Here is a 14,497-nt window from a genome sequence, read left to right as displayed (position 1 = left end):
ATTCGAGGCGATTAGTCATGAAGACTCGAGAAAAGTGGATGTTTGCTATGCAAGAGGAGATGGAATCACTCCACAAAAACGTAACATGGGATCTTGTAAAACTTCCTAAAGGTAAAAAGGCTATTCGTTGTAAATGGGTGTTTAAAAGAAAGAAGGGACTCCGAGTTGAAGAACCCGATATAAAGCAAGGCTTGTTGCAAAGGGTTACACCAAATTCCGAGTGGACTTCACAGATGTGTTCTCTCCGCTTGTTAAGCATAGTTCGATTCGAGCTTTGCTTGGTATTGTGGCCATGCATGATTTGGAGCTTGAGCGGTTAGATGTAAAACCGCATTTTGCATGGAGAACTTGAGGAAGATATTTACATGCAACAACCGAGGGTTTTATAGTCTCGAAAAAGAGGACTATGTTTGCTTGTCAAAAAAGTCCCTTTACGGTTTGAAACAAATACCAAGACAATGGTACAAGAGGTTTGATTCCTTTATGACTTCTCATGATTTCAAAAGAAGTAGTTTTGACAGTTGTGTCTATTTTAAGAAAAATGTTGATGGTTCTTTTGTGTATCTACTTCTTTATGTTGATGACATGTTGATAGCAGCAAAAGATAAAAGAGAGATAAGAAAGGTTAAAGCCCAACTAAGTGAAGAATTTGAGATGAAAGATTTAGGACCAGCAAAGAAGATACTTGGTATGGAGATTCTCGAGATAGAAAAGCAAGTAAATTGTACCTAAGTCGGAAGGGTACATTGAGAAAGTTCTTTGCGGGTTCAATATGCAGAGTGCTAAGCTCGTTAGTACTCCTTTAGCACCCATTTCAGACTTTCATCGGCCTTATCTCCTCAATCGATAATGAGATTGAGTACATGTCACATGTTCCATACTCTAGTACAGAGAGGATCTCTCATGTATGCTATGGTTTGTTCACGCCCGATTTATCATATGCAACAAGGTCGCTTAGCGATACATGGCGAATCCTGGTAAAGAACACTGGAAAGCAGTTTAGTGGATTTTAAGATACTTACGAGGCACTACTAATGTTTGCTTACAGTTTGGAAGAACTAAAGATGGAGTTATAGGGTATGTTGATGCTGATTTTGCTGGAGACCTTGATAGAAGAAGATCTCTCATAGGTTACGTCTTTACAATCGGAGGTTGTGCAATTAGTTGGAAAGCCACTTTGCAAACTACGATCGCTTTGTCTACCAATCGTCGAGTACATGGCGATTATCGAGGCTTGTAAAGAAGCTATTTGGTTGAAGGGACTATTTAGTGAACTCAATGAAGACCTTCAAATCAAGACAATATTTTGTGACAATCAGTGCCATCTTTCTTACAAAAGATCAAATGTTTCATGAGAGAACAAAACACATTGATATTCGGTATCATTTTGTTCGTGATATTATTGCTCGTGGTGATATTGTTGTGAGCAAAATTAGCACTCATGAAAATCCGGCAGATATGATGACTAAGTCACTTCCTATAACCAAGTTTGAGCATTGCTTAGACTTGGTTGGTGTTCATTGTTGAAGTTAAACCCTTAAGGGGTTTTTTGGAAGAGGTGAAGAACTTGTTTATTGAAAGTTCGCGATGAAGAACTTGTTCATTGAGAATTTGTGTCAAGGTGAAGATTGTTAGAATTAAGTGACCCAAATTCTTATTTAAATAAAATACGATGGAAAATAAAATAAAAGTAAAATCCATATAGAACTAGACTTCTTTTATTTTATTTTAGAATAAGGTTTTAAACCTTATTAAACTCCATCTATTTTATATTGATTAGGATAAGGTGTTTCAATCCTACTAGAATATGGCTTTGCAAGCCTATAAATAGACATAGTCTATTCCTCTTGTATTTGAGTAAAAATTTTTCGACATAGTGAATTTTCTTCTCCTCTGCCCGTGGTTTTTTTCCCGAAAGGGTTTCCACGTAAAATTTATGTGTTCTTTATTTTTATTTATTTTATTCTATTTTATTTTTCACAATATGATATCAGTGAAATCCATATACGACATTCCAATTGTGATCAAAGTTGAAAGCAGTATCCCCACCCAAGGAGTGTTGAACCATTTGGATCTGCTAGCAAAAAGCTTGGGCAGGATGGCTAAATTTGCCATTCCCTCCAGCTTGATAAGCACGGTACCGCTTAGTTGAGCTTCAATAAGCCAATCACGATAAAACAAAGACCGACTTCTATCCACACTTTTAGCCACTTGCTCGCAATCATCTCAATTTGCGTCAAGATGAAATCCAAACCCCCAATCACGTTGATCCACGGAAATAGCCCCAATAACCGCGAATAGTGGAACCAGGTAGGCTAAGCAAGTGAAAACCACTGCCACAAGCAGAGCTCGAGGAAACGTCTTCTGGGGATTATCTACTTCCCAAAAGTTCAAATTCCAGAAAAGCGTGTTGAAGAACAAATGCCAATCTCTTTTCACACCTTTCGGACCTAAACTCAGCCATCTATGGGTTTGGATCTTGGGCATTGCTATGAGAGACATTATAACGAATGGGAAAGCGAAATAACGCCCAGCAAAACTGAAGCCCAACCAAGGATGGCTAATCCGGTATAGTTTACAAAAGATAATACCAGCGTGGAAATCAAAATAGAGATGTGGCGAGGCCACCCCGACTCCAAAGGATGAATGATCTTCTCCAGGTAGTCCACGCAGAGAACTGGGAAAGCTGCTATGTTAATGACACAACTCAAGAACTTCAAAGATCCCATCAGGGACCCACAGAATGGACCGAACGCACGTTCAGCCCAAATAACGAAGCCTCCGTTACCATGAAAAGTAGTAGAAAGCTCAGCCGTGATGAGAGCTTCAGGACGCCCGGATAAAAGGAAAGAGGTGGAAGCCTGAAGGGCCAAGAGGGTCCCATGACACTGACTACCCAAGCACTTCTCAATAGGGACCGCCGCAACTTCAAAATAGATGAGGAAAATTAGAGGATCAGAGTCAATTTTTTGCGTGGTTGGGGTTTTTCAGATGGGTGGTTAAGATTTTCTTCTTCCATGTCAAGAAGAGAAGAAGAGAGAGAGAGAATGGAAGGAAGAAGGAGAAATAAGAGAGAGAGAGAAGGAAAAGGGATGAGAAAATGCTATCAGATTTTCAAAACAGAGTGATAGACTCAACATACACATGTGGTGCTTAAAAGGACGACGGTCATTATAGTCAGTGTCATCAATTTGTTACAAGAAACAAATTGGAAAATCAATTCGGAAATGAATTTCAATTGTTTGCTTTTGGTCCTCTAGTCAAAATGGTCAAATGCCAAGAATTCTTTTATGCTAATTAATTTTTCTTATTGAAGGTTTCTCCTAATTTCATTTTCAACTTCTTGACCCCAAACTTGCTCTTGTTTACTAAAAAAACATAGTATAGAAAAGGTGAGTTTTGCAGTTCCTTTTTATTTCTATAGTATAGCTGATGACTGGCATATCTGCAGGTATCATTCTGAATCAGGTTGGCAGACTTTGCTTGAGATAATTGTTGAGCATTATGGACTCCAAGTTGAACAGTCCGCTATAACGATTTTTGTCTGCCTGATTCCCGTTGTTATTGATGCTTGTTTGAAGCTATAAGGTACTAGGATTAGATGAATTTATCTCTCACTAACTTGCTTTGCATATTGCAGGGTTGCTCTAATAATCCTCCTAATAGTTATTTATGTTGTGCCGGCTTTCTTTCGTTTGCCATGGGATCACACTACCTTCATGCCTAAAATGAGGTCAAGAGCTTGGGATTCAAACTCCTTCGGTACTTGCCCCCTTTCCTCTTGCTTATAGTTTTATTTGTTTGTTTTTAGTTATATATAATGTTTATGTTGAGTTGAGTTGATTTTATTGTTTATTTATTCAATGTGAAGAGCTAGAAATGTCATGCTTGTTCCCGTGTTACCATGTTTCTTTTAGGAATTCGAAATTGTTTGGTTTTCTCTTTTGAAGACATGGCTTGATTTACTCGAACTTTATGGTGTGTGTGTGTTTACTTTTGGGTTAAAAGTCTATATTTTTCTTCATTGCTACTCCTATTTTGTATGTTTTTAAAGTTTTTTTTGTTATACAAACAGCATTAGACTGATGTTTACAAATGTTTATGCCAACTCAACTGCTTGTTATCAAGGTATGCCCTTTGGTTACATGCATTACAAACATCATGGGAGCTCACTTGAAAAAGCTGTAGATTGTAAAAATGCAACAAGCTTGATATTTAAATTTTGACATGTCATTTTATTTTTCTTCATGATCTTTAAACATCCTTTCTCATGAAAGGGTACCATGTTTTTCAAATTATGAAAATGAATTATGAAATTACTTGTCCAAGGGTAATATATTATTTTGTATTGAAATATACGATGCTAGTTTGACATCTTCCAAAATATTATATTTTTAAAAGGGTTAATATATTATTTTGTATTTAAATTTGATTTCGATATTTAATTTGGTGCAAATTTAGTTTTATTGATCAATTTGATACCAAAATATTTTTAATTTGATATTATTTAAGTTTTTCTTTGTCCCATTTAAATACTTAAGTTTAGCTTCAATGTCTAATACATGTCAAATATTCATAAGGCCACATGATGTCATTTGATTTGAGTATCAAATTGAACATTAAAACTAAATTAAATTCAGATATCAAATTTTATATTAACTATTTTTAAAATTTTAAATACGATAAAACAATATTAATATAAGACGAATATACAAATATTATATAAATATTAAAACATACATGATATTTGGTTTTGAATGGAATTAGATAGGTCTATAATATACTTCACCTATTTGTTAAATCATGATAGATGGACCATCAACAAAAGCAAAATCAAGGAATTATTTTAAGGTATGTTGTCTTTATTGTGAGCTTTATGGGATCCATTATACGTGCCAAGAACAATTTTTCTATGTGAAGTTTTAAATATATATTAAAATTTTAAATATTTAAGCAATGATTTTTAAATAATAACTATTGATAAAGTAATAAAAATTAAATTGTTAATTAAAATTTCATGCAAGTGACTTTTATTTTATTTTTAAAATAAATTGAATTACTTTTTTGTTTTAAAAGTTAGTCATTTGTTAATTTTTAAAAAGTTGGTGGCTAATTTAGGAGTGTTCAAATTTCAGTTAAAATCGAATTAATTGGTCAAAATGATCTAATTAGGTTAATCGATCGGTGACCGAATTTAATTCAATCGGAGGTTGATTAATTATTTTTTTGGAATTTTGGTTATCGACTAATTTGGTTCAAAATTGGGTAATTAACCAAACTTAATAATTAATGTTTTGTGTTAATTATGTATTACTTTCAAGACTTGTAGTGTTTCAAGACATAAAATTTCGATTAATTTGATTAACATTCAAGATAAAAACAAATATTTCGGTTAATTTAAATATATTTGTTTGACATGTTTTATACTTGTTTTAACAAAAAAAACATAAATTTCAGTTAATTCGTTAACTAATGTAATTAACCAAAATATTTCAACCAAATAAAAGAAGAAAACTCCAAAAGCATCCCTAAACCGTACAGAAATTTGCGGAGGATATGATATCGATGAAATCCATATACGACATTCCAATTGTGATCAAAGTTGAAAGCAGATCCCCACCCAAGGAGTGTTGAACCATTTGGATCTGCTAGCAAAAGCTTAAGCGGGATGGCTAAATTTGCCATTCCTCCAGCTTGATAAGCACAAATGCTTAGTTGAGCTTCAAATAAGCCAATCACGATAAAACAAAGACCGACTTCCATCCACACTTTTAGCCACTTGCTCGCAATCATTTCAGCAACACAAGATGAAATCCAGACCCCAATCACGTTGATCCACGGAAATTTCCCAATAACCGCGAATAGTGGAACCAAGTAGGCTAAGCAAGTGAAAACCACTGCCACAAACAGAGCTCGAGGAAACGTCTTCTGGGGATTATCTACTTCCCAAAAGTTGAAATTCCAGAAAAGCGTGTTGAAGAACAAATGCCAATCTCTTTTCAAACCTTTCGGACCTAAACTCAGCCATCTATGGGGTTGGATCTTGGGCATTGCTATGAGAGACATTATAACAAAAGGCGAAAGCGAAATAACGCCCAGCAAAACTGAAGCCCAACCAACGATGGCTAATCCGGTATATTTTACAAAAGATAATACCAGCATGGAAATCAAAATAGAGATGTGGCGAGGCCACCCCAACTCCAAAGGATGAATGATCTTCTCCGGTAGTCCACGCAGAACGGAAAGTCTGCGATGTTAATGACACCACTCAAGAACTTCAAAGATCTCATCAGGAACCCACAGAATGGACCGAACGCACGTTCAGCCCAAATAACGAAGCCTCCGTTACCATGAAAAGTAGTAGAAAGCTCAGCCGTGATGAGAGCTTCAAGGACGCTCCAGATAAAAAGGAAAGAAGAGGAAGCCCAGAAGGGCCAAGAGGGGTCCATGACTGACTGCGGCTCTTCTCCATAGGGACCGCCGGCAACTTCAAAATAGATGAGGAGAATTAGAGGGATCAGAGTCAATTTTTTGCGTGGTTGGGGGGTTGTTCAGATAGGTGGCCAAGATTTTCTTCGTCCATGCTGAAGAAGAGAAGAAGAGAGAAGAGAGAATGGAAGGAAGAAGGAGAAATAAGATAGAGAGAGAAGGAAGAAAGGATGAGAAAATGCTACTGTATTTTCATAACAGAGTGACAGACTCAGCGCACACAGGGTGCTTAAAAGGACGACGGTCATTATAGCTGTGCTGTCAATTTGTTACAAGAAACAAATTGGAAAATCAATTCGGAAATGAATTTCAATTGTTTGCTTTTGGTCCTCTAGTCAAAATGGTCAAATGCCAAGTATTCTATTATGCTAATTAATTTTTCTTATTGAAGGTTTCTCCTAATTTCATTTTCATCTTCTTGACCCCAAACATAGAGAGAGAAGGAAGAAGGGATGGGAAAATGGTACTGTATTTTCATAATGAAATGGTATCAGTATTTTAAATAGTAGTAATGACTCAGCGCACACACAAAGTTCTTTGAAAAGGACAACGGTCATTACAATTTGTCTTTGTCAATTTGTTTCAAGAAACAAATTGGAAAATCAATTCGGAAATGAATTTCAATTGTTTGCTTTTGGTCCTCTAGTCAAAATGGTCAAATGCCAAGAATTCTATTATGCTAATTAATTTTTCTTATTGAAGGTTTCTCCTAATTTAATTTTCATCTTCTTGACCCCAAACTTAGAGGGAGAAGGAAGAAGGGATGGGAAAATGGTACTGTATTTTCATAATGTAAATGGAACTCAGATTTTAAATAGAGTGATGAGACTCAAGCATTACACAAGTTGCTTAAAAGGATTTACGGTCATGACAATTGTCTTTAATTTGTTTCAAGAAACAAATTGGAAAATCAATTCGGAAATGAATTTCAATTGTTTGCTTTTGGTCCTCTAGTCAAAATGGTCAAATGCCAAGAATTCTATTATGCTAATTAATTTTTCTTATTGAAGGTTTCTCCTAATTTCATTTTCATCTTCTTGACCCCAAACTTAGAGGGAGAAGGAAGAAGGGATGGGAAAATGGTACTGTATTTTCATAATGTAAATGGAATCAGATTTAAATAGAGTGATGTGATTGCAATAAGACAATCGGTTGCTTAAAAGGACGACGGTCATTACAGCTGTGCTGTCAATTTGTTTCAAGAAACAAATTGGAAAATCAATTCGGAAATGAATTTCAATTGTTTGCTTTTGGTCCTCTAGTCAAAATGGTCAAATGCCAAGAATTCTATTATGCTAATTAATTTTTCTTATTGAAGGTTTCTCCTAATTTCATTTTCATCTTCTTGACCCCAAACTTAGAGGGAGAAGGAAGAAGGGATGGGAAAATGGTACTGTATTTTCATAACAGAAATGGAACTGTATTTTCGTGAATAGAGTGATGACTCAACAAGACACAGTTGCTTAAAAGGACGACGGTCATTACAATTTGTCATTTGTCAATTTGTTTCAAGAAACAAATTGATAAATCAATTCGGAAATGAATTTCAATTGTTTGCTTTTGGTCCTCTAGACAAAATAGTCAAATGCCAAGAATTCTATTATGCTAATTAATTTTTCTTATTGAAGGTTTCTCCTAATTTCATTTTCAACTTCTTGACCCCAAACTTAGAAAGAGAAGGAAGAAGGATGGGAAAATGGTAATCTGTATTTTCATAATGTAAATGGTATCAGTATTTTCGTAATGAGTGATGCACTCAACAAGACACAAAGTTGCTTAAAAGGACGACGATCATTACAATTTGTCATGTCAATTTGTTTCAAGAAACAAATTGGAAAATCAATTCGGAAATGAATTTCAATTGTTTGCTTTTGGTCCTCTAGTCAAAATGGTCAAATGCCAAGAATTCTATTATGCTAATTAATTTTTCTTATTGAAGGTTTCTCCTAATTTCATTTTCAACTTCTTGACCCCAAACGTGCTCTTGTTTACTAAAAAAACATAATATAGAAAATGTGAGTTTTGCGCCTTTTATTTCTATAGTATAGTGATGACCGCATATCTGCAGGTATCATTCTCAATCAAAGTTGGCGACTTTGCTTGAGATAATTGTTGAGCATTATGGACTCCAAGTTGAACAATCCGCTATAACGATTTTTGTCCTTTGATTCGGTTGTTATTGATGCTTGTGTGAAGCTTTGAGGTACTAGGATTAGATGAATTTATCTCTCACTAACTTGCTTTGCAGATTGCAGGGTTGCTCTAATAATCCTCCTAATAGTTATTTATGTTGTGCTGGCTTTCTTTCGTTTGCCATGGGATCACACTACCTTCATGCCTAAAATGAGGTCAAGAGCTTGGGATTCAAACTCCTTGATTGCTTGCCCCTTTCCTCTTGCTTATAGTTTTATTTGTTTGTTTTTAGTTATATATAATGTTTATGTTGAGTTGAGTTGATTTTATTGTTTATTTATTCAATGTGAAGAGCTAGAAATGTCATGCTTGTTCCCGTGTTACCATGTTTCTTTTAGGAATTCGAAATTGTTTGGTTTTCTCTTTTGAAGACATGGCTTGATTTACTCGAACTTTATGGTGTGTGTGTGTTTACTTTTGGGTTAAAAGTCTATATTTTTCTTCATTGCTACTCCTATTTTGTATGTTTTTAAAGTTTTTTTAGTTATACAAACAGCATTAGACTGATGTTTACAAATGTTTATGCCAACTCAATCGCTTGTTATAAAGGTATGCCCTTTGGTTACATGCATTACAAACATCATGGGAGCTCACTTGAAAAAGTTGTAGATTGTAAAAATGCAGCAAGCTTGATATTTAAATTTTGACATGTCATTTTATTTTTCTTCATGATCTTTAATCATCCTTTCTCATGAAAGGCAGCGTGCCATGTTTTTCAAATTATGAAAATGAATTATGAAATTACTTGTCCAAGGGGTAATATATTATTTTGTATTTAAATACACGATGCTAGTTTGACATCTTCCAAAAATATTATATTTTTAAAAGGGTTAATATATTATTTTGTATTTAAATTTGATTTCGATATTTAATTTGGTACAAATTTAGTTTTATTGATCAATTTGATACCAAAATATTTTTAATTTGATATTATTTAAGTTTTTCTTTGTCCCATTTAAATACTTAAGTTTAGCTTCAATGTCTAATACATGTCAAATATTCATAAGGCCACATGATGTCATTTGATTTGAGTATCAAATTGAACATTAAAACTAAATTAAATTCAGATATCAAATTTTATATTAACTATTTTTAAAATTTTAAATACGATAAAACAATATTAATATAAGATGAATATACAAATATTATATAAATATTAAAACATACATGATATTTGGTTTTGAATGGAATTAGATAGGTCTATAATATACTTCACCTATTTGTTAAATCATGATAGATGGACCATCAACAAAAGCAAAATCAAGGAATTATTTTAAGGTATGTTGTCTTTATTGTGAGCTTTATGGGATCCATTATACGTGCAAGAACAATTTTTCTATGTGAAGTTTTAAATATATATTAAAATTTTAAATATTTAAGCAATGATTTTTAAATAATAACTATTGATAAAGTAATAAAAATTAAATTGTTAATTAAAATTTCGTGCAAGTGAATTTTTATTTTATTTTTAAAATAAATTGAATTACTTTTTTTGTTTTAAAAGTTAGTCATTTGTTAATTTTTAGTAAAGTTGGTGGCTAATTTAGGAGTGTTCAAATTTCAGTTAAAATCGAATTAATTGGTCAAAACGATCTAATTAGGTTAATCGATTGGTGACCGAATTTAATTCAATCGGAGGTTGATTAATTATTTTTTTGGAATTTTGGTTATCGACTAATTTGGTTCAAAATTGGGTAATTAACCAAACTTAATAATTAATGTTTTGTGTTAATTATGTATTACTTACAAGACTTGTAGTGTTTCAAGACATAAAATTTCGATTAATTTGATTAACATTCAAGATAAAAACAAATATTTCGGTTAATTTAAATGTATTTGTTTGACATGTTTTATACTTGTTTTAATAAAAAAAACATAAATTTTAGTTAATTCGGTTAACGAACAGAATTAACCAAAATATTTCAACAAAACAAAAGAAGAAAACTCCAAAAAGCATCCCTAAACCGTACAGGAAATTTGCGGAGGATATGATATCAGTGAAATCCATATACGACATTCCAATTGTGATCAAAGTTGAAAGCAGTATCCCCACCCAAGGAGTGCTGAACCATTTGGATCTGCTAGCAAAAAGCTTGGGCAGGATGGCTAAATTTGCCATTCCCTCCAGCTTGATAAGTACAATGCTTAGTTGAGCTTCAAATAAGCCAATCGCGATAAAACAAAGACCGACTTCCATCCACACTTTAAGCCACTTGCTCGCAATCATCTCAAGCAACGTCAAGATGAAATCCGCACCCCAATCACGTTGATCCATAGAAACAGCCCCAATAACCGCGAATAGTGGAACCAGGTAGGCTAAGCAAGTGAAAACCACTGCCACAAGTAGAGCTCGAGGAAACGTCTTCTGGGGATTATCTACTTCTCAAAAGTTGAAATTCCAGAATAGCGTGTTAAAGAACAAATGCCAATCTCTTTTCACACCTTTCGGACCTAAACTCAGCCATCTATGGGGTTGGATCATGAGCATTGCTATGAGAGACATTATAACGAAAGGCGAAAGCGAAATAACGCCTAGCAAAACTGAAGCCCAACCAACGATGGCTAATTCGGTATAGTTTACAAAAGATAATACCAGTGTGGAAATCAAAATAGAGATGTGGCGAGGCCACCCCGACTCCAAAGGATGAATGATCTTCTCCAAGTAGTCCACGCAGAGAACGGGAAAGTGCGATGTTAATGACAGCACTCAAGAACTTCAAAGATCCCATCAGGGACCCACAGAATGGACCGAACGCACGTTCAGCCCAAATAACGAAGCCTCCATTACCATGAAAAGTAGTAGAAAGCTCAGTCGTTAAGAAAGCTTCAGGGACGCTCCAGATAAAGGAAAGAGGAGGAAGCCCAGAAGGGCCAAGAGGGGTCCCGCAGCCTGGATTACCGGCTCTTCTCCATAGGGACCGGCGGCAACTTCAAAAAAGAGTGAGGAAAATTAGAGGGATCAGAGTCAATTTTTTGCGTAGTTGGGGGGTTGTTCAGATGGGTGGCCAAGATTTTCTTCGTCCATGCTGAAGAAGAGAAGAAGAGAGGAGAGAGAATAGAAGGAAGAAGGAGAAATAAGAGAGAGAGAGAGAGAAGGAAGAAGGGATGAGAAAATGCTACTGTATTTTCATAACAGAGTGACAGACTCAGTGCACACAGGGTGCTTAAAAGGACGACGGTCATAACAGCTGTGCTGTCAATTTGTTACAAGAAACAAATTGGAAAATCAATTCGGAAATGAATTTCAATTGTTTGCTTTTGGTCCTCTTGTAATATCCCGAATTAGGGCCTAATCGGAATAGTGGTTTCGTGACCACAAATCCGAGATAGAAAGAATTATTTTATAATTATTTTGAGGTTTATGATATGAATGCATAATTGTGTGAAGATTTCGTGAAGAAATTTTGGGCATAATGATTTTAATTTAAAGTTAGGGACTAAATTGAATAAGTTGCAAAATTTGCATTTTAGAAGTTTTTAGTATGAAATTGTTTTGGAATATTAATGAGGAGGTCTTAAATAGCAATTTGACCAATTTTAAGTTCATGGACAAAATTAGGACATGGAAGGAATTTTTGGAAAGTTTAGTAGTAAGGGTATTTTGGTCATTTAGTTATTAAAATAAATTGCAAAGAAAAGGTTATAGAATTAAAGTGTGAAAATGGTGAAACTCTGCGGGTTGAATCAGATAAATCGAGGCATTGCCTAGTGTGATTTCTTCAATGTCTGCTCAAAGATATCTGAGAAAGGGTTATGAAGCTTATTTGGCGTATGTAATTAATACAAAAGAAGTTGAAAATAAAGTTGAATCAGTGCCGGTTGTGTGTGAATTTGCGGACGTATTTCGGAAGAATTGCCGGGTTTGCCTCCATCGGGAAGTAGAATTTGGTATTGATTTGATACCGAACAGACTCGATTTCGATTGCTCCGTATAGAATGGCACCAGCAGAATTGAAGGAATTAAAGTTGCGATTGCAAGAGTTGGTGATAAAGGTTTTGTGAGACCGAAGTTTTCACCTTGGGGTGCTCCGTGTTATTTGTGAAAAGAAGGATGGTTCTATGAGGTTGTGTGTTAATTATCGGCAGTTAAACAAGGTGACAATCAAAAACAAGTCTCCATTGCCAAGAATTGATGATTTGTTTGATCAGCTAAAAGGAGCGACATGGTTTTCAAAGATTGACTTGAGATCTGGGTATTATCAGCTGCGAGAAAAAGAGTCAGATGTGCTAAAACTGCTTTTAGAACAAGGTACGGTCATTATGAATTTTTAGTTATGCCATTCGGGTTGACAAATGCTTCTGCTGTGTTTATGGATTTAATGAATCGCATATTTCGGCCATACTTGGACAGATTTGTTGTGGTGTTTATAGATGATGATTTTTTAATTTATTCAAAAGATGAGACAGAGCATACTGAGCATTTGAGGATAGTTTTGCAAACTTTGAGAGATAAGCAGCTGTATGCTAAGTTTAGTAAAAGTGAATTTTGGCTCCGGGAAGTTGGATTTTTGGGTCATATTGTTTCAGGTGATGGTATATGGGTTGATCCTAGTAAAATTTCAGCCATTGTTGATTGGAAACCACCGAAAAATGTAACTGAAGTTAGAAGTTTCTTGGGGCTAGCTGGGTATTATCGGCGGTTTGTAAATGGATTTTCTATAATTGCGGCTCCTATGACTAGACTACTCCGAAAGGATGTTAAATTTGAATGGACGGAAGAATGTCAATAGAGTTTCAAGAATTGAAAAGTTATTAATCAAGCACCGGTGTTGATACAACCCGAATCAGGTAAAGAATTTGTGGTGTATAGTGATGCTTCTCTAAATGGTTTGGGATGTGTGCTCATGCAAGAAGGAAAAGTGGTGGCTTATGCTTCGAGGCAGTTAAAACCTCATGAGAGGAATTATCCTACTCACGATTTGGAATTGGCTGCAGTGGTGTTTGCTTTGAAGATTTGGCGACATTATTTGTATGGTGAAAAGTGCCGAGTATATACCGATCACAAAAGTCTTAAATACTTGATGTCACAAAAAGACTTGAATTTGAGACAGCGAAGATGGTTGGAGTTATTGAAAGATTATGTGCTTGTTATTGATTATCATCCGGGAAAAGCGAATGTGGCTGCCGATGCTTTAAGTAGAAAGTTGTTGTTTGCTTTGAGAGTTATGAACACTCAGTTGAAAGTGTCAGATGATGGTTCGATTCTAGCAGAGCTAAGAGTAAAACCGAAGTTTTTACAAGATATTTCCGAAGCTCAAAAAGATGATCAAGATTTGCAAGCCAAGAGAAAACAGTGTGAAGTTGATACAGAGTCAGATTTTAGAATTGGTTCTGATGGGTGCTTAATGTTTAAAGATCGGATTTGTGTACCAAAGAATGAGGAATTGATTCAAAAGATCCTACAGGAAGTACATAGTGGTTATTTCTCGATTCATCCGGGTAGTACGAAAATGTATAATGACTTGAAGAAAATGTATTGGTGGAATGGAATGAAAAGAGATATATCGAGTTTGTGTCCAAATGCTTAATTTGTCAACAGTGAAAGTGAACACCAAGTACCTTCGAGATTACTCCACCTATTATGGTTCCCGAATGGAAATGGGATCGGATTACTATGGATTTTGTTTCAGGATTGCCATTTACTCCGGGAAAGAAAGATGCCATCTGGGTAATAGTTGACAGATTAACTAAGTCGGCTCATTTTATCCCGGTACGAACGGATTATTCTCTTAACAAGTTGGCTGAACTGTATATTAGAGAAATTGTTAGATTACACGGAATACCATTATCGATTATTTCAGATAGAGATCCGAGG

The 14,497-nt window shown here is 35.0% G+C and overlaps 3 pseudogenes; all 3 read right to left on the bottom strand.

Annotated features, from left to right (window-relative positions):
- Positions 1-1,977: 1,977 nt before the first annotated feature.
- Positions 1,978-3,146, bottom strand: LOC108465720 (probable polyamine transporter At3g13620; annotated as a pseudogene).
- A 2,332-nt stretch (positions 3,147-5,478) lies between these two features.
- LOC108465721 (probable polyamine transporter At3g13620) lies at positions 5,479-6,527 on the bottom strand (annotated as a pseudogene).
- A 4,081-nt stretch (positions 6,528-10,608) lies between these two features.
- LOC108465719 (probable polyamine transporter At3g13620) lies at positions 10,609-11,669 on the bottom strand (annotated as a pseudogene).
- Positions 11,670-14,497: the final 2,828 nt, after the last annotated feature.

The sequence above is a fragment of the Gossypium arboreum genome, chromosome 5 (genome assembly GCF_025698485.1).
Source record: "Gossypium arboreum isolate Shixiya-1 chromosome 5, ASM2569848v2, whole genome shotgun sequence".
Taxonomy (NCBI): domain Eukaryota; kingdom Viridiplantae; phylum Streptophyta; class Magnoliopsida; order Malvales; family Malvaceae; genus Gossypium; species Gossypium arboreum.
Note: the sequence above shows the minus strand (reverse complement) of the source record. Positions and strands in the feature narration are given on the sequence as shown.